The following is a 20915-nucleotide window of genomic DNA, read 5'->3' on the forward strand; positions in this document are numbered from 1 at the left end:
TGGCCATGAGAGGGTTCCAGGGAGATGGGGGGAATGATAGAGACGTGTCTATCTGGCCCCCATTTTCAGGGTCAGTGGGAAAAGGTGACCCTCCTTGCAGCCCCGGGAGTTGTCCAAGAAAGTCAGGCTTGGCTTGCCAAGTAGTCCCCCGGCCAGGAAAACCGTGGCTGGGGCCCTCCCTTGCTACGTGACCCACGCTAGGACTCATTGTACCACACTGCCCAGCGAGCTTTCCACTCCTGCCAAGGCCTCCCTGTCTCTGCCTTTCCCCTGAAGCTTGCTGCTAAGCTATTCTCAAATTCCCCGTCCCCCAAGCCTCTCTGTGACTCCCTCACACCCAAGGAAGGAGGTTCCGGCCACCCAGTCCCACTCTGCACCCAGTTCCTCACTAGGGGTGGATGTTGGTCTAAGCTGCCGGGGAGAGGCCTGGCCTCTGGGTGTCTCATTGCTGACATCACTCTTTCCCAAGGACGGGGCGGGGGGGGGTTCTCAACCACACAATCACACCGAGTGTGAGAGGTGAAGAGCGAGTGCTAGGCTCTGATCTGTGCTGGAAGAACCCCTTCCACCACTCTGCTCCTCACGCTCTTCCGGGTGAGCTCGGAACCCGCTCAGAGGCACTGAGGCTCAGAGGCTGGCAGGAGGCCACCCTCACTCTGTCAGTGAACTCTGGGTGATCCTTGAACTTAGGTTCACCCTGTGTGTGTCCTGAGCCTGTGGGATCTTGACAGGACAACACAGCTGACACTATCACCCAAATTAGCCAACCCCACCCTACACCTCAGCAGCACCACACACCGCTTCGGGAGACCCAAAGACCCAGACGCCCAACACACAAGCCAGTATGGGTTCTGCACACACAGAGATCCATAATGGTGTGTTCACAGTCTGCACCCGGAAAACAAGCATGCCAAAACGATAAGCCCAGAGAATATGGGGTTGAGGAGGTGGTCCTCGCCCTGCTTGGGGTTGATGTTACAAGGATGACAGCGGGAGGGGCTGGAGACTGAGCAGCAGTCTGCAAGAGCAGAGAAGACAGCATCTTACACCTCTCACAGTGAGGCCTGGCTCAGAGCGCTGGCCTCCCCGGCCAACCCGCTCCCCTTTGTGGGGCCCAGGCTCCAGGAAGGGGAGATGAGGGTAACTTAGCAGCTTTAGGAGGGGAGGGGGGAAACCGACTGACTCCTTTAGAAAGACAACCCCAGCAAAGAGAGCAGCGGGCCGGCCTCTTCCTCCGTGGCTAGTCCCCAGGTGGGGCGTCCACATAGTCCTAAGTGGAAAGCCAGGCCAAGGCAGCCCTCAGGCCCTGTGTTTGGAAGCATCTGGAGAGCATGAATGGGGATGCAGAGGAGACGCTGTCCTCCATGAGGTGTTTAGATGGACGGACGGGCCAGGCCACCTCAGCGAAAGGCTCATTACCCAGCTGGGGACCCCCTGCCTGAGTGGCCTCGGGCCTGGCTTACATTACAAGGCTACATGAGCTCTTCCCTCCAAGTGAGGCTGCACGGAGCCTTGGAATAATTATGGGGCCTCAGCAGATGGTGGAGGCGGATGGGGGAGGCCTTCAGCTGGGGGACACGTGACCCACCAGCATCTGTGTGGAACAGGACCTGGGAGTGTCCAGACTGAGTTGATGGTGGTAGGGGGTTGGCACTGAGTCAAGATTGGGAATTATGGGCTCTGGGAGGGGTGGGGTACAGTCCAGGGAGGCCTAGGCTTTTTGTCAGAGACCCTGGACACTGGAAGGTTCAGTGTGTATCTTGAAGCACAGAGCCACACCCCAGGCACAGGGCTGGGTGCCTTTGAGAACTCGCATGTCCTGGAGGGTGTCAGATCAGGTCCTGTCCCTCTGTGGTTCCCGGATTGAGTAGCCAATCAGGCTTTGCACTCACACCGCTCAAGGGAGGACCACCTCTACTTCCCCACCGCAGGCCCCTTCAGCTCCCTCCTCTGTGATCTATGTCCTGATTCCTCTAGATCTGCCCTGGTGGGAATCGGCTTCAAAAAGCCCCGTGAAGCCCTCAGCCAAGACAAACACGGGCAGGCAGGCCCGAAGGTGTCTGCTCCTGAGTCTGTTCTGCCTGAGGAAGTTGAGTTCCAGCTTTCCCACGCCTCCAGGGTCAGGAGGAACAGTGCACGAGGAGCCTGGCCTCCCTCCCACCCCCGTGTCCATTTTTAAAGTTCTCCTGGACCGTCATGTCCTATGATTCCCCACTCCTGTCTGCCACATTCCTGCTTCTCGTTCATGGAGACAGCCTCAGGCCTGGGGGGCAGGGGCAGCACTCCATGAACTCCAGCAAAGCGGCTCATCTTCTAAACCCATCTGCACCCCAGAAATGTCTCTCCTTATCAATGCACCCTGTTTTGTCTGCACCTGCATGAATACATGGTGTGAAGGGGGAGGCCAGGAGAGAAAACACACACGCACGCACACACACACACACACACACACGCACACACGCATGCTCGAGGCTATGGAGGCATGATTCCGGATTAACAGCAATTCCTGCAGGTTGAGGATGAGGGCAAAGCATTAGGCCTAAACCACCAGGAATCGTCATCTCGGATTAGTTAGCACTACTGTTCTCTCCCTCACCCACCTGAGCAGCCATGCTTTCACTCAGCTCTTTCAAAGCACTACACACCATCTCTCAGAGCTCTTCCCCTCCAGCCCTGCACAGACCCTGTTCTCTAGCAGGGACGTTCATCTTCCAGATAGCAGTTTTCTGACCCACCTCAGCAGCCATGCCACAAAAGAGCAGGACTTAACCCCCAAGGGCCAGGAAAGCTACCTCCTGATTTCAGGTTTGTAAATAATAAAGCAAAACCAAACTCAACGACAGCTCGCAAAGCTACTTGTTCAGCAGAGTTGGGTTGAAGGGTGTCCTCAAATGTCCCAATCGCAGAACCTGGAAACGTGACTGTATCTGGGGAAAAGGTCTTTCTGGGCGTTGAGGATCTTGCAATGAGATCATTCTGGATGGTCTGGGAGGAAACTACACCTGATGTCTGCCCAGGTTGTCTGCCCAGGAGATCTGGAACACAGGAGACAGAGACGAAACCACCACAAACTTGAGGGAACCACAGCCAGTGTTGGAGAGGAGAAGAGTTGTCACCCAGAGAGTCAGAGGGAGCGGGAACCTGAGGACATTTTGACTTGGGCTCTCCAGCTTGTCGAACTGTGTGAGGTGGGGTCTGTACCAGCAGGTACATGGTCCATTGTTACAGCAGCCGCACAAAGCAGACAGGGCTGTCTGGCACCGTTCAAGGGCCCTTTCAGGTGCTAGTTAAACGACCCGCCCCTTCTCAGTCTCTCCAGTTTCTCCTCAGCGAATTGCTCTAACAGGCTCCTATTCCCTCAGCTTCTATTTTCATTCGGCCAGGTGCCATAACGTCATTAATAATCGAAGGGACACAAACTCCAAACCAAGCTTCAGCTACCCATTTGAAACACCAGTAAACAATTAGGTCCTCATCTGCAGATGGCTCCGTTTGCCAACTCCAGCCGGGCTCGTGCACCATTACTCTGCACGCTTCTGCTGGTGGCATGGCCAACACTGTGTCTTCAGTTCACATTTCTGCCCCGTCAGTCCCTCCCTCTCCTCCTTCCTCCTGTGTACCTGGAGTCCATGTGCTTTCTTGAATGCCTGAGACATTCTGCTTGGCCTGCAGATGTCCTCCAACTCGAGTCTGCCGCAAATGACATCAGGATCTGAAGTGGAGCCCTTGCCCTTGTCTTCTGGTTTGGGGATGATTTTGCTAGATGTAAACTTAAAGACCCTGTCTGGACAGTTTCACCAGCCCCCTTTCCACCCCAACTCTGCTTTGCTTTCCTGACTGGCTCTTTTTCAGGGTCTCTCTCTCTGACCCAGAACTTGTGACTTTTCTGCCTCAGCTTTTTATTTTATTTTATATTTTGAGACAGGATCTTTCTGTGTAGCCGCCCTGGCTGTCCTAGAACTTACTGTGTAGAGCAGGCTGGCTTCGAACTCACAGAGATCTGCCCACCTCTGCCTCTGGGGAGCTGGGATTAAAGGTGTGTGCCACCACGCCCAGATTCTACCTCAGCTTCTTCAGTGCTGGGTGTGCACCACCATGCCTAGCCAAGTGTGGCTCACTCTTGCTCTTGCGTTCTCTCTCTCCCCCTTCTCTCTCTGTTTATACAAGGTCTCTCTGTCAAGCCCAGGCTGAATTGGAATCCTCTATGTAGCTAAGGATTACAGGTGTGAACCACTTCACATGGTTTAGGGCTCTTTCTGAATGCTATGATCATATTGTTTTATTCTTTAATGGGAACTGATGGTCAGGATGTTTTTTGTTTTTTTTTTTTTTAATTATTATTGTGTGCCCGTGTGTGCATGCATACGATGCTTTTGTGACCGTGCCTGCCATGGCACATATGTGGAAGTCTGAGAGCCAACTCTCTCCTATTTTTCTTTTGGTTTTTCGATACAGAGTTTCTCTGTGTAACAGAGCCCTGGCTAGCCTCGGATTCACAGAGATAAGCCTGCCTCTGCTTCCTGGGTGCTGGCATCAAAGGTGTGTGCATGTTTCAAGCTGGCCGTGAATGGCTCACACCTATCATCCCAGCACTTTGGAGCCTGAGGCAGGAGAACTGCTATGAGTTTGAGGCCATTCTGGCCTACATAAGTGAATTCTAGGGCAACGTGAACTACACAAGAAGAACCAATCTCAAACCACCCTCCCAACTCTAAAAGGGAGGGAGGAAGAGAAATGTGTTTTTCACGGTGATTCAATGAATGCATTCATGTCCACAGTTGTAGCAGAAGTTTTACACAAGCTGGGCAAGAGGTGTTAATCGTAGCACTGGGGAGGCAGAGGCAGGCAGATCTCTATGGGTCTGAGGTCAAACTGCTCTACATACTGAGTTCCAGGTCAGATAGTCAAGGCTACATTAAAACAACACCACACACACACACACACACACACACACACACACACACACAAACAACCAAACAAAAAAGTTTTACGCATGATATATTTTTGAATGTCCCAAAATGTGAAGACCACTTGTTCATTTTTTATTGTTGTGTCCATCAGAGGGCTCAGTGTTGCAAGATACAAGACTAACACATGAACTATTTGAAGTTGGCGTTAAAGAGCATGGATGGGCAACATGGCGGATCCACCAGAGCCTGATAACCCGAGTTCAATCCCCAGAACTTACAGGAAGATGCAAGGAGAGAACTGACTCCTAAAGGCTTCCTTTAGCCTCCACACACACACACTATGGTGGCTTGAATAGCAATGGCCTCCATAGACTCATGTGTTTGAATGCTTGGCCATAAGGAGCGGCACTATGAGGAGGTGTGGCCTTGTTGGAATGGGTGTGACCTTGCTGGAAGAAGCGCATCACTGTGTAGGAGGGCTCTGAGGTCGCCTATGCTCAAGATACACCCAGTGTGGCACACAGTCTCCTTCTGTTGCCTGCAGGCAAGATGTAGAACTCTCCGCTCCTCCAGCACCATGTCTGCCTGCTGTCCACCATGATAATAATGGACTAAACCTCTGGCACTGGAAGCCAGTCCAAATTAAATGTTTTCCTGTGTAAGAGTTGCCATGGTCATGGTGCCTCTTCACAGCAATGAAACCCTGACTGAGACACACACCATGGCATGTGCCTCCCCACCCACAGACCATGACACATGAAATAGGAAGAAAGGAAGAAAGAAAATCTTAAAAAATAAATGAAACAGCAAACACAATCACATTAAACATTAAACAACAAGTGCTAAACGGAGAATGGCCATGTATCCCTGTAATCTCAGCACTTGGGAGGTGATGGCCGGAGACTCAGAAGCTCAAGCTCACCCTCAGCTACACAGCGATTCAAGAGATCAGCTGAGACTACATGAGAGCATGTCTCTAAAGAGAGAGAGAGATGGGGGTAGGAAGAAAAGAAATAAAAGAAGAAGGAGAGAGAGAGACCCTTGGGTGCTATAATTTGGATGTGGTTTGTCCTCAAAGGTTCTGTTTAGGAGAGCTGGTGCTAGTGAGGCAACGTTGAAAGGTGTGTGTAGGGGGATCCTTAGGAGATGGGTCCTGTGGAGGGTGAGGCGCCATCGGGGGCTTCACACTTGGGAAGGACTGATGGTCATCTCATGGAGTAAACGGCAAGCCTGGCCTTCAGACCTTCGTCTGTCTTCACGTATCACCCTGTACTTGGTCTCTCTTGCTCCTGTTCCCACCATGATGCTACCTGCCAGCCCATGGGGAGTCAAGGGGACGCTCACTGGAGGCTGAACAAACAGGACTGCCCTATTTTAAACTTCCAGCCCCTAAAAATATAAAATAAATTAGCCTTATTTTTTTGTAAAGTACCAAATTTCAGGTATTTTGTTAGAGCAACAAAAATAGACCTATTATATCCAGTATAAATATCAAAAGCATATTCAGGATCTACATGCAAGAACCTGTAAAACCGGGGCTGGAGAGATGGCTCAGTGGTTAAGAGCACTGTCTGTTCTTCCAGAGGTCCTGAGTTCAATTCCCAGCAGCGACATGGTGGCTTATAACCATCTATAATGAAATCTGGGTGCCCTCTGAAGGCACACATGCAGGCAGAATACTATATAAATAATAATAAATAAACCACTAAAAAGAAACCTGCAATATTGGGGATTGGAAAGATGGCTTTATGGTTAAGATCACTGTCTGTTGTCCCAGAAAACCCAGGTTCAATTCCCAGCACCTACATGGTGGCTCACACCATCTGAAACTCCAGTTCTAGGGGATCCAATGTCCTCTTCTGGCCTCCTTAGGTATCAGGTACACAGGTGGGTCACAGACATATGTTCAGGCAAAACACTCATCACATAGAAAATAAAATAAATCAAATGAAGCTACAAACTGTGATGAAAGGAAGCAGAGAAAAGCCAAAGAGCAGTCGCTGGTCATAAATTGGTATTGTTAGAGCAGCAGTTCCTCTCGACATAATCCATAATCTAGGACAATAAAGCCCTAGAAAACCATTTTGTGACTCCAACACAAAGTTGACATGGAAAGGAAAAGCCCACCCTAGAAACAGAACACTGGAAAATAACCTGCATTGATGATGTTATTTAATTTTAAGGCTTAAGGTGAAGCTACAGTCTTGGTGAAGACTAAACACAGATCAGTGGAGTAGAACGGAGAGCACAGAAACGGACCCAGACAAAAGCAGACGTTGATCTCTGTGAAGGGGACAAAACCAATCGGACAAAGACCGGATGGCTTTGTCGACAGATGGTGCAGGGTCTGTTGGGTATCCGCATACAAAATGAAGAAATAAATAATCTGTACCAAATAAACATTATGCTTCTCCCCCCCAAAAAAATTAATTTAAATAAATGTCAAAGAGCTAAAGGTAAAACACAAACTTATTCAACTTCTGGAATCTAACATAAGAGGGAATTTAAATCCAAGGTAATGCCTTGCTTGTAGGGAGGGTTAATTGGTCACTTGTTTGCCCTGCCTGGCACTGGGCATCTGTCAGACAGTGAGACCAGTGCAGTCTCTGCCCTCGTACCCTGGGAGTTACATGGCTTACAGATACTCAACAGATCCGAGTGTGGATGGTACACTCTGGAAGGCTATCGGCAGCAGTCTGCGTTCCCTTCTCCGTCTCTTTCTCTACTGAGGAATGGTGGGAGGGTGCCTGGAGCAGATTCTGAACACCAGCTGAGAATCCAGAGAAGAGCATTGGCAGACCAGAGTCCTGCCTTCAGTTCAGGGCAGAAGCCAGGAAGGCAGCACGATTAACGCTGAGACTGACCAGCAAATCATAGACAGGCATCAGAGAACCCTGTGTCTAAAACCCCGAGGAGGGGGAAGGTGGCTGGTGGCACAGAAACTTTGAGAAACTGCAAGGCGGTCACTTTAACCGGAAAGGAGTGCATCGCCAGGAGTCCAGTGGGACCTAGACTGACCCAGGCCAGCCCACCACAAGGAAGGAGGCACTGGCTTACTTTCATTACCTTTTCACTTTAAGATCTGTTTTGTGCCTGACGGTGGTGGCACAACGCCTTCAATCCCGGCGCTCGGGAGGCAGAGTCAGGTGGATCTCTATTTTTGAGGCCAGCCTGGTCTACAGGGTGAGTTCCAAGACAGCTAAGGATACACAGAGAAACACTGTCTTGAAAAACAGAAAACAACAAAAATCTGTTTTGTGTGGATGTTGGGAGATGGAGACTCAAAGGGAAGAGTGTTGGAAGTTGGTCTTTGTACTCAGATGCTGATTTCTCCGCCTTGAGGTCAGGTCATGGGCACTGTCATGATGGTTGAAGAATTTCTTGTACCAATGTTGTATAAAGAATGCTCCCCAGTTATCTCTGACTGGTTAATAAAGACGTTGAAGAGCCAAGGCCTGCTTAGAGGAGACAGTAGGTGGGACTTCAGTCTGGCGATGTCCCAGGGTGAGAGAAGGAAGGAGAGGGGGAGAGGGAGGGCAAGAGAGAGGAGAAGGTTGCTGGACCAGGAGGAATCTCCATGAAAACAAAGATGGAGCAGGAGCAGCCAGGGTGAGATTAGAAGACAGATAACAGGGCATGTGGCTGGGAAATAGGCCAGGCTAGCATAGACAGGTTAGCATAGATGAGGATCTGCCCATCTTAGTATTTTAAGGGTTATTATAAATGCAACATGTCTCCACCTCATTATTTGGGAGCTAGATAGAGTGGGCATAGAAAAACCTACAATTCCACAGAGGAGCACACTATGCAAGCTGGGATATTTTTTTTTAATTTTATTTTAGACATGGGATTAGGGCTCAGTGTTCAATCTAATAACGAATCTTCTCTTTTCTTTGGATTCCCAAGGAGAGAATGTCAAAACTCAAGAGCTGGGGGATTGGGCACACTGGTCAGTTCTCAGTCACCATGGGATCTGGGGTGTACCCCCTAATAAGGTAGAATCTTGACAGGCATGAGGCTGGAGACAGGAGGCTCAGGCAGACTCTAGCCTCTCACTTTCTTTTTTAGGGTCTACAATGGCTATTCTTGATTGTCAACTTGATGACATCCAGGATTAACTAAAACACGAATTGTTAGAGATTTTTTTTTCTTTTTGATTGGATCATTTGAAGTGGTAAGACCCATCTTAAATCCACATCATTTGAGGTTAGAAGACCCACCTTAAATCCAGATCATTTGAGGTTGGAAGACTCACCTTAAATCTGGGCCATACCTTCTGGTGGCATCCTATATAAACGGCATGGAAGAAGGAAGCTTTTGTTCTTTGCCCTCAGTCTCTCTGGCAAGTTCATTCCTTCACTACCATCACTAACACAGGGTGCAGGCTGAGGGGCAAAGACTGGTGAATTCACCAGGCACCACTGGAGAACACGAGCCAGGAGTGGGGGTGGCCGGGCCTCATCAGGCCGGTGCCTCTGGGTCTGCCACCATGTGGAAAAAGAGAGAAGAAAAGGGAACCCAGATGCACGAGACCCCATGCATCTGAAGATGTATAAAGACCCTGTGTGTGAAGGACTGCTCTTGGCACCCACCCAGCAGGTCCAGGCACCCTCAAACTCTGCCTTATGCCCTCCGCACACCCCACTACACTGTCCTTCTGGCGTAAGGTCAACACTGTGCAGAATGGATGGGCCCAGCCCCAGCCCCTTCCCTTTCTTTCCTTCTTAGAACTGTGTACCATCGATCAAGCTTTCCGGCCCCTCACTGCCTCCTCCTCAGAAGGTCAGTTCCGTTAGCAATTGGATCCACTCTAGTCTCTCCCACCCCGAACAGATCCCTAAATCCCCCTCCCCGCAGCCCACACTCAGCTGCCACCCAGAGCCCTGCCCCTCCTTGCCTTCCAAGCATGCTCCCAACTCCCGAAACACATCTCCTTCTCCCTAACTCTGATCAGCCCTCCACACCACTCCTCTTCCATGTAAAGACCTCTGCTAAAGTCACAGGAGACCACCACAGCCCTAACCACCTGCCATCCTCAGAGGAATGTGTGTATGTGCGTGTGCAAATTTACTGACACACTCCTTTTTTGACCCCTTTCCTGCCGCCCAGACCTTGTCCACGGGGAACATGAAGGCTGAATCCTTGCTCACTCTCTTCTTGCTCCTCCTGACCTCCCACCACAAGCAGAGGCCTCAACTACCATTTGCTGTACGTTAGAGTCAACAAGAAAAGTTACTAAAAATTTTTAAAAAAAAATGCCAGCACCTGAGTGCCCTGTTTCCACCCTCCCCCAATTAAACCAGGGCCCTGGAGGGTCAGCCAGATGTGGCAGACCTAAAAAGCCCCCAGATGATTCTTATAAGCTGCAGCAGCTTGAGCCACTGCCTTCCTTTAAGTGTACAGATCGTGAGACATTCAAAAAAAGGCAATGTTCCCATCCCTGCGTTTTCTTCTCGGCTTTCTTGTGAGCCATTCCACAGCTCAGCACTGAAGTCATGAGGTGCCCCCCTAATCTGAATATAATCTGCATACTCATTTTCATAAAACACTGAGGAGCAGCGGTTCTGAGGCCTTAGCGGGATTCCAGAGCGAGTTCATTTCTTTTGAGACACATCCTAGGGTCCGGCTACACATCCTAGACTGGCTTGGAACCTGCCATCCTCCTGTCCCAGCCTCCCAGGTGCTGCGATCACAGGTGTAGGCCTCCACACTCAGCAACGTGGCTCTTTTTATTTTTATTTTTTTAACCTCTCTGGACTGCTGAACCATCTTGGCACCAGCTGTATTCTGAGCAAGTCTTCTTCACTCAGAAACCGTAGTATATGCAGAGGCAGCTGGGGAGGCAGCAGTGTGGCCAGGTGGAGGAGATTCACAAGGCAGCTCTGGAGAAGATGAACCAGGTCTGCCCAGGTTCCCACGGCTGGGTGGCAGGGAAGCTCCCCAGGACCACACAGGCAGTTGTGCTGTGGATGAAGGGGCCGGGCTCCTCCGCTCCACAGAACCTCCCTTGCTGGATGAGGCCTCCATTCTCCCATGGGAGGTTTTGAAGAAGCCACTTGATTCTCACCCACCATGAGCGTCCACTGTAAACCCTGTCCAGTGCTCTGTCAGCATCTCACTGCTGCAGCATCCGGAAGCCTCACCACGGGTTTGGGGAAACAGAAGAGGGACAGTAGGTATCTCCAGATCTGCACCATCATGGCTGCCTGTACGAGATCTCCGAGCACACACACATCTCCCTACGGTGGAAACTGAACCGCCTTCCAGCTCACTCGAAAACAGTGTGGAAATGTGACACGGCCACACAGTGAAAAAGGTTATTGAGCTATGGAAAAGGATACAATTCACGACCCAAAGATGCCATAGGAATGAGCCTCGAAAGCATGCTGAGTGAAAGCAGCCGTGGGTCATCTGCTTGCTTTTGTCTGAAATGTCTGGAAAAGGGTAAAACCAAAAGAACAGGCAGCAGAGGGGTGGACGTCAGGCCCTGTGAGGAGGGAATTGGTGACTGCTAACAGGGGACAGGTTTCCTTTTGAGGGCCCCAATCACAGGACCTGCAGGCCCCTTCCCCTTTTCCATAGGGGGTTGCCCTGGGAGGACGGAAGTGACCAGGAGTCTGGGTACATTGTCTCTCACTCCACCTCCATCGGAGACCTACCCACGGAGAGGGCAGTCCAGGTTTGCCTCCTCAGCAGGCATTACATGAAGAGGGGGAAGCCTTTCTCAAGGGCTTTTATCAAGCCCTCTTCCTTCCCAGAGCGATGGGGTGCTAATACTCAGCTCCCTCAGGCTGGAGGAGCCCCAGAGCTGGGATCTGCAGGTGCCAAGCCTTTTTGGGATTACAGGCGTGAGCCACCACGCCCAGCTTCCTGGTCCCAAATTGAACCAGCAAGAAGCAAATAACAGATTTATTGGTTATCACGTCTCTACTTACAAATCCCCATTCCTCTCCAGAATACTTGTATTGGCTCCCTTGATCTGTATATGCCATCGTGGCCCACCTTCCCCATAGCTGGAGAAGGATCTGGGTCTACGCAGACTCTGGGCAGCAAGGCTCAGCCCTCGGCAGACCAAAGTGTCCACTCTGATCACCACATGTGCCTCTCCCAGAAGGTGAGCTATTCCAGGCACTCTAGTCACACCCGCCCCTTAGTTTCCTCTTTGTCACATCATTCTGCCCCAACTTTACCACAGACCAGGACCATGATGCGCTTCTTGGCTCCTCTCTAAGGACTGTTGTGATTCAAGTGCCACTCAGCGCTGTCACACTTAGATGCTGACGACCTCCTCCTGTACCAGAAAGAGGGAATGGTGTTTTTCTTATTAAATAAACAGCTTTGGTGATGGCAGGGAGGAGGGCGCTCAGGGAGACCAGGCTACTGTGCAGAGCAAGTCTGTGGGTAGTCCATATTTCTACCTCAGCCGTGGTGTTTGCTTTCAACAATCTATTCCTATTCTCATGGACATCTTCCTGTTCAGTCTTCCCTGTATCTAAGATGGACTGTACTTCTGTGAAGGTAATAAATGCTCAAGACCTGTGTCTTCCCAATTATTCTACTGCACACCGGGAATGAAAAATGAAAGCATCGCGCAGGAAGTCAGGGCTCTGCGCTTGGAAATGAGGTCCCTGATGGTAGATGTTAGCACAACACCGAGGGCCTGCCTGCGAGGCTGCTCCTGTACCTCCTGATGCCTCCTTCCCACCCCGTTCCCCTGGAGCACAGCTGATAAGCACAGCTAAGCCATCCTGATAGCCTTCAGTCCCTGGCAAGTGCCACACCATCCTTCACACCTGCCATTTGTCGGTCTTATTCTCTCGCCAGCTTGTTCCTTCTTATTGACGGCTGCGTCTTGACGCAAACACCCCTTTCAGGAAGTCCTTTCTGGCCCTTTTTAGGATTCTTAAAAATGAGTTATTTGTTTGTTTATTTTTACGTGTATGAATAGTGTATGTGCACCATGCGTGTGCCTGGTGCCTGAGGAGGCCAGAAGAGAGCATCAGTAACTCTGGGGCTGGAATTGCAAACAGCTGTCAGCCACCACCTGGGAGCTAGGAACCTAACTTGGGTCTCAGGTCTTCTGCAAGAGTAGCAGGTGCTCTTGACCACTGAACCATCGCTGCACCCTTTCTATAGGTAGTTTGCACACTCTTGGCAAGGGTGCTGACACACTCCTGTAATCCCAGCCCTGGGAGGGCTGGAGGATCTCATGTTGAAGGCCGGAAATCCTTTGTCAAAAAAACAAAAACAAAAAAAAACAATTCAGGGCTTCAGGGCTGGGAATGTAGAGTAGGTTAGGCTGCTTTCCTAATAATCATGGAGCCTTAGAGCCTGTCTCCAATCCTATATAAACTATACATGGTGGCTCTTGTGTCTAATCTCAGCACTATAGAGGCAGGAGGATCAGGAGTTCAAGGTCCTCTTCAGCTCCACAAAGACTTTAAGCCTGGGCTACAGGGATTATGTAGACTTGAGAGAACCCGTGTTTTTCCCATCCGACAAATCTCCTGTCTAACAAATTGTCCTCTATCACCTAATTTGCACAAGTTTTGCCATTCATTTGCATTTCCCTGTCTGTGACCGTGTGTGCCTCTAAGACGGTTTTAACAGTGTATGAATCAAAGTCCACGTATCTTTTCGCTGGAGAAAAGGGAGATATTTTTGCCGGGTAGGGGTGGTGAAGCTCACATAACAGAATTAACCATTCTGAAGTGACCAGTGTCCCGGCATTTGTGGCTGTAGTGTTCTTCGGCTGTGAAGAGACACCACGACCGCCACAACTCTTACAAAAAAACGCGTTTAATTGGGACTGGCTTACAGTTCCAGAAGTTTAGTCCATTATCATCATGGCAGAAAGCATGGTATCCCACAGGCAGGCCTGGTGATGGGGACGGAGCTTAGAGCTACATCAGGATCCAAAGGCAGCGGTAAGAGAGAGACTCTGGGCTTGACACGGCTTTCAAAAACCTTAAAGCCCACCCCCAGTGACAAACCTCCTTCAACAACACCACACCTAATCCTTTCAAATTCTCCTCTCCCTGGTGACTAAGCATTAGGAGCCTGTGGGAGCCATTTTCATTCAAACCACCTCAGCACTGTTCAGTTCTGAACATAATCATCACCCCAAAAGGAACCCTAATCCCTACCTTCCTCTTACTGGTCTCTGGCAGGCTCTGATTGGCTGTGAAATTATTTATGTTTTTGTGTTTGTTTTGTTTTTGAAACAGGGTCTCATTTAACCCAGGCTGGCCTTGAACTCACTATGTAGCCATGGAGGACCCTGAACTCCTAATCCTCCTGCCTTCATCTCCTGTGTTCTGGGGTTGCATGTATGCACCAGAACAACTAGTTCTATTTATTTATCTTGGAGTCAAGGCACTGTGCTATAGCCCAAAAAGTCGACCTGGATCTCACAATCCTCAGGCCTCTGCTTCCCCAACGCCATGATTACGAGTGTGTGTTCCCACACTCTGTTTTCTTTTTTGTAGTTGTTGGGGTTTGTTGTTGCTGCCCTTTTCAAGACAGGATTTCTCTGTGTAGCTCTGGAACTAGCTCTGTAGACCAGACTGGCCTCAAACTCACAGAGATCTGCCTGCCTCTGCCTATCCAAGTGTTGGGCTCATTTTTATTTAAGAATTTTTAAACAAACTCGAGTAATCTGCGAATGAGTCTGTGGGGAAGCAATTCCCTTTGGACAGGCCGGCATCATCTCAATGGTACCCCCACTTTTTCAAGGCACACACTGAGCAGCTGAGGCCCAGGCCCATTTGATCTTCACCTTGTTAAGCCTCGCAATCTTTCCTCAAAGCCTCCAGCAGGGCCAGCAGATCTGGCCCTGGTCTTCTTGGAGAGCTGAGGCTTCTGAACTGGAGGATATCTTAGTCGCTGTCCTATTGCTCTGAGAGACACCATGACCAAGGCAACTATTATAAAAGAAAGCACTTAATTGTGGGGCTTGCTTCCAGTTTCAGTGGGTCAATCCATTATCATCATGGCAGTGGGCATGGTGCTGGAGCAGCAGTTGAGAGCTACATCCTGATCCACAGGCAGAGAGAGTGAATCTGGGTCTGGTATGAGCTTTTGAAAGCTCAAGGCCCACCCTCAGTGACATATCTTCCAACAAGGCCACACCTCCCCATCCTTATAATCCTTTCACACAGGTCCACTCCCTGGTGATTGAGTATTCAAATATATATGCCCATTGGAACCATTCTTATTCAAACCATCACAGAGGTAGCTCATGGTTCCGGGGAGGCCTCAGATCATCACAAATGAAGTATAACCAACAAAGGCTGATCTGGGTGGTCCTCCCTGCTTTAGGATGGACCAAGCCTGGCTCTCATTAGCCATGAAGTGTGAGCTGGGGGCAGAAGGGAGAATCCAGGCCAAGAAGTATTGAGTCAGAAGACTGCCCCTAGGACCTATCTCTTGGGGCTACAACACAAATCCTTCCTCAGCACTGGGCCTTATGGCACCCTTCCTCTGAGGGAAATGGGTATTGAGGATGAAGTCATGTGCATGCCAGGCCGGAGCTCTGCACTGAGCCACCTCCAGCCCTCGTAACCCCCGCCTCCATACACCATGCCCCAAGTTGTACTCTGGCTTTCATCAAGTTCCAGGCTTCTCTCTTTCTGGCCTGGCTTTTAGCAAACTTCAGGGACTGGATGAAAGTGAAGGCAGGGAATAGAGGGACAGAGAGTGTGATGAGGGCATTCCCACTGTCCCTCCACTCTTCTGAGAGAATGTTGGGGTGGCTGGAAAACGGTCGAGCCAGCCAAGCCCTACACTGCTCTAGGCCTGGCTGGAACCTCTTCCCGGGATTGTTCCCAAGTGAGGTTACCAGCAGGCTGTCCCCAAGGAGACAGACAGACACACACACACACACACACATACACACACAGATACACACATACACACACAGATACACACACACACACACACACACACACAAGCACCATTCACACAGACTTCAATTTGATTTCCTGTCACAGTGGCGAGGATCCTGTTTTGTTTTGTCTTGCTTTGTTTTGTTTGAGACAGGGTTTCTCTGTGTAGCCTTGGCTGTCCTTGCCTCACTTTGTAGACCAGGCTGGTCTCGAACTCCCAGAGACCCGCCTGCCTCTACCTCCCCGAATGCTGGGATCACAGGCGTGGGCCGTTGCACCCGGCCATATATTCTGTTATAGCAACAGGTGTAGTGCCTTTACTTTCGGCATCTACTGTGACAAATGACAACAGACCAGAATTTGTTCATATTTATTCTCTTAAAGGCCTAAAGAATGGAATTCCAAAGTTAGTTTCCCAGGACCAAAGTTGGAGCTGGGCTGTGCCTTCTGGGGTCTCTAAAAGAATTTAGTGAGGTCCTGTGGTGGCCAGCATGGGCTCCATGAGGCCTTGCCTCAAAACAAACAAACAAACAAACAAACAGAAGATTCAGTGATCAGGTTGAGCTGTCCTCTTCCTTCCTAGAGTGTTGTTCTCCTCCCCCCCCCTTGAATGAAGTGGCAGTCAAGCAAAGCCCCTCAAACTTCTCGAAGTGTTTGGGTGTTTCGCCTGCATGTATGTCTATGTGCGTGTGTGTGTGTGCCTGGTGCCAGAGTAGGCCCGAGTCGTTGCTGGTTCCAGACGTTTCCGACCATCCTGAAATGAAAACCCGGACTCTAATGTGTTTGTTCTTAGCAACCTCAAACCTGCTTTCTGTCTCCGTGGGTTTTTCTTTCCTGGGTGTTTCACATCAATGGAATTTAACAGTCTTGCCCTCCTAGGTCTGGCTTCTTTCACCCAGTGAAATGTGTTTGAGGGTCAGCCACGATGGAGCGTGAATAGGTACTTTGTGGCTTTTTATGGATGAATGATATTCTTCTTCATCCATTCATCACTTGGTGGAGCCTGGATTGTTTCTTCCTTGGGCTGTTTCTCATTGAAACCCACAGCCCCATCTCCAGCCCTAACTTTCATCACATCATATCACGTTCTGTACAGCACTGAGCGTGCAGCACGCCAGCAGCCTGCCTTCTGTCCAAGGGAGAGCAGCCTGGAGCAAAGGGGATCCTAAATGTCCATCCTCAGACCTGGCTCAGGATCTGCCTGCAAAACAGATTCTCTGTCTTTGGGCTTTCTCTTTTGGAGGTTTTGTGTGGTTTGATCTCTCCTTCCCTCCCTCCCTCTCTCCTTCCCCCCTCACTCTCTCTCTTTCTCTCTCACTGTTGCTCCACTTTTGAGACAAGGTCTCACTTGCTGTCCTGGGTGGCCTGGAACTCACTATGTAGACCAGGTTGGCCTGGTGCTATCTGAGATCTGCCTGCCTCTGCCTACCAAGTACTGGAATTCAAAGTGAATGCCACCACCCCTGACTTGGTTTCCTTTTTTAAAAAACAAACAAACAAACAAACAAACAAACAAGCAAGAAAAAAAAAAAAACCCAAAGTCTCATCAATGAGACTCATGATCCTTCAAACTCATGGTCCTTCTGCCTCAGTTTCATGAGTAGCTGAAATTTACACGGCCATACCCAGCGGCAAAAATCGATTCTTTTTTCATGGATACTTTACAGTTTTGAAAATGTCTGTGTGTAAGGGATGCGCCTGTGCCACGGTGAGAGAGTGGGGGTCAGAGGACAACTCATGGTTGGTGGTTCTCTCCTTCCACCACGGGGGTCCCAGGGATTGACGTGGGTCATTAGAAGCAGCAGCAAGTGCCTTTACCGGCTGTGGCAGCCTGTCACCTCGCAAAACAGATTCCATTATAGTGTTCCGAGTCCAGCTTGCCAAGTGTCCTCACTGCTCCTTGCAGGCAAGATTCCAGCAGACCCCCAAACAAGTTCCACCCAGTGAAACACACCACGGAAACCACGATGTTTGCGTTGCAGGGGTCTGCCTGGATCCAGCCCACTTAAGGCAGGAGAGCCTGAGGGTGCTCCCAGGGTTTTCAGAAAAATCAAAACAGATCCTCTGGCTAGGAACAAAATAAAGAAGGTCCTGGAGCAGTGCCACAGCGGTCAAGCGGGCATCCGGAGCCGCTGTCTGCAAGGGTGCCTTTTCCACCGGCCACAGGGTGCAGGGAGGGAGGAAGCAGGAAGAACTGAGCAGTCTCTTTCCACACCGACAAGAGCGCTCCTGCGAGGCACCTACCGATCTACCCGACTGCTTCCCTGCAGAAGGATGTCAAGGGCCCTTAGAAAGGGCACACATAAAACCCAAAGCAGAGAAAGAAAGAGTTAATTAATTAAGCTTTCGGTTTTTAAGTTGTTCACCTTCTCCTTCGCCTTCTCAGTAGACAGCTGCCTTTTTTTAAATTTCTCTTGACTAACAGTAGATAGATAGTAAATAGGTAGTTTCCTCTCCCGATACCAAACGCCTCTTCTTCCTGAACCCCATTCTGAGTGATTATTTGTTTGTTTGTTTGTTTGTTTACTGAGATAAGGTATGATAGTTAGCTCTGTCAGCTTGAATAACTTAAGAGCATTCCAGTGAGGGACTGTATATGTTGGCTTGGCCTGTGGGCTTGTCTGTGGGAGGTTGCTTTAGTTGTTGAGTGATGTAAGAAGAGTCAGCCTACTGTGGGTGGCACCATTCCCTAAGTAGGGGGGGTCCTAAACAGTGAGCACAAGCAAGCAAGCCAGCTGAGCCTGCACGCCCTTGTTTCTCTCTCATCCTGATCTCGGATATGACACAACCAGATATTTTAGCCTCCTGCCACCTGTACTCCCTTGCTGTGATGGACTAAAAGCTGGAATATCGAACTAAAATAAACCTTCTCTCCCCTACAGTTTCAGGATTTTTGTTCTGTTCTGTTTTTATTTGTTTTGAGTGATATATGTCATCACAGCAACAGAAATGAATATAGGACTCAAGGTCTTGAATGGAAATCCCCATCTTCAGGTAGCTGAAGATGGCCTTGAACCAGCTCCGGATCCCCCTGCCTCCACATCCCAAGCAATGGGGTGACAGGTTTGGGCCAGCACACCCAGTTTTATGCAGCGCTGGGGCTTAAACCCAGAGTTCTGAGCATCTTAAGCCAGCGTTCTACCAACAGAGCCACACCCTCACCCCTCTAGCCTACCTTCCATTTCCCCTTCCCATCCTCCTTTGCTGTAACACCCTGCTGCCTGCCACCTCTCACCTCCCTGCAGTGTCCATGCTCCCCAGCACCTGTCCTCTCCCTGATACAACCGCTCTGTTCTCACAGCTTTCTCTGTGCAGCCCTGGCTGTCCTGGAACTCACTCTGTAGACCAGGCTGGCCTCCAACTCAGAGATCTGCCTGCCTCTGCCTCCTGAGTGCTGGGATTAAAGGTGCGCTCCAGCACCATCCAGCTAAAGTCTGTTTCTTTATGAACTCTCCAACTGGTCTTGTTCCACAGTCAGGACAGGCATCTTTGACGTGGCTTCCAGGCTGGACCTGGGCAGCTACCTCCAGCCAGCAGTCTGGAGAGACCAAGGCGGACACTATGTGCAGTGGGTTTCCTGATGGACACGTGATAGGTTTTATTTCCATGTTGCTCCTCTGGTGGGACACTGGTTAACTTTGGTGAGTCATTTGCCAGTCTCTGCCACAGGCTGCCCAAGGTCTCCCAGAGAGCCTCTCACACACAGGGAGCATGCTCACTGCCCAAAGACGAGTTCCTCTCCACGCTGTTCCCTGGCACCTCCACCTCAGGCTGGGCCCTCCCGCAGCTGGGCGGCTCTCTTTCCTCCATGCCTCCCACAGAGCCTTGAAATCTGGGACAGCTGAGGCCCTTCCTCCCTATGCCTGCACAGGTGCTTCAGACAGGAAAACCACAGCTCCTATCATCCTCAGAAGAGCGAACAGGAAACGAGGCCCCAGGGCTATCTTTCTCTGCCAGGAATGTCACCATTCCATTCTCTGTGGCTCCGAGTCCGACCCTCCAGATCTCACCACTCCTGTCCAAGGCCACCTCTGAGGTGGCTGGCCTCCCCAACTAGTGCTCAGCTCATCTGTTGCAGCCCACAGTTCCTGCTGGCAGAGGTTTCAAGGCCCCGAAGGTGGTCTGAAGACCCAAGGGGTCAAATAGATTTTTCTGTTTCTAGTTCTGGCTCATGGCTTATTTGATGGCGTGGTTCGCTTGAAACCCGAAAAAGGCATCTTATCTATATGTTCCCAGTCATTCTAGATGCTAGCAACCACACACAAAAATGCACTTTTTGGACGTAATTTTCCAGCCCATGTGTTGCTCCCTATCCTCGGGGCCATCTCTTCTCCATGGAAAGTGGGCAACACCGGGCCCCGGGGAAGGACACTGGTTATTCTGACCTTGTGCAAAGATAAGGCTTAACGGCTCTTTGCTGATCAAGGGCCTCCCCCTCCCCCATACCATTTATTTATTCTTTTAAAAATACTGTGTGTGTGTGTGTGATGTGTAATCTGATGTCTGAAGAGACCAGAGAGGGTGTCAGATCCCTGAGACCTGGAATTACAGCTCTGAGTTACCTATCCTGAGTACTAGGTCCCAGAGGCGGAGCTCCAGTCCTCTGGAAGACTAGCAGGTACCTTTAATCACTGAGCCATCTCTTCAGCCTCCTGTTTATTTATTCTTACTTCATTTTATTTTTCATGCAAGTGATTGAACTCGAGGTCTGGAACGTTCTAAGCATGTGATCACTGCGCCACACCCCCACCTCTGGGTTCTAAAGCTTTCACAATACAGTCTCCTCACGGGTGACACCTAGAAAGAGTTGCTCTTCCTAACCAAGAGCCTGGGTTCTGCATGATGTCTTTCTTTCATTTCAGTTTTCCTTGCAAACCAGTCAGTTCTTGCCTGAGCCTGTCTTATTCTTATAAGGCCTTGTCAGATATTGCCAGTAACAACCTCCCTTGGGTGGAGGAGCAGTTCTCCAGGGAGCAGGTGGAAGGCGTGGAGACACCTTACCTGCTCTGCTGTCTGTGTGTTCAAAACTGACCATGCCCAATAAAGATGGTCTTAATGTCCATCCAGTTCCCGATGTAAGTGCTATAAAAGGCCACTGGGCAGGGCGGCACAGAACGGT

This window comes from Psammomys obesus, unplaced genomic scaffold, assembly GCF_907164565.1.
Source record: "Psammomys obesus unplaced genomic scaffold, mPsaObe1.curated_primary_1811, whole genome shotgun sequence".
Lineage (NCBI taxonomy): Eukaryota > Metazoa > Chordata > Mammalia > Rodentia > Muridae > Psammomys > Psammomys obesus.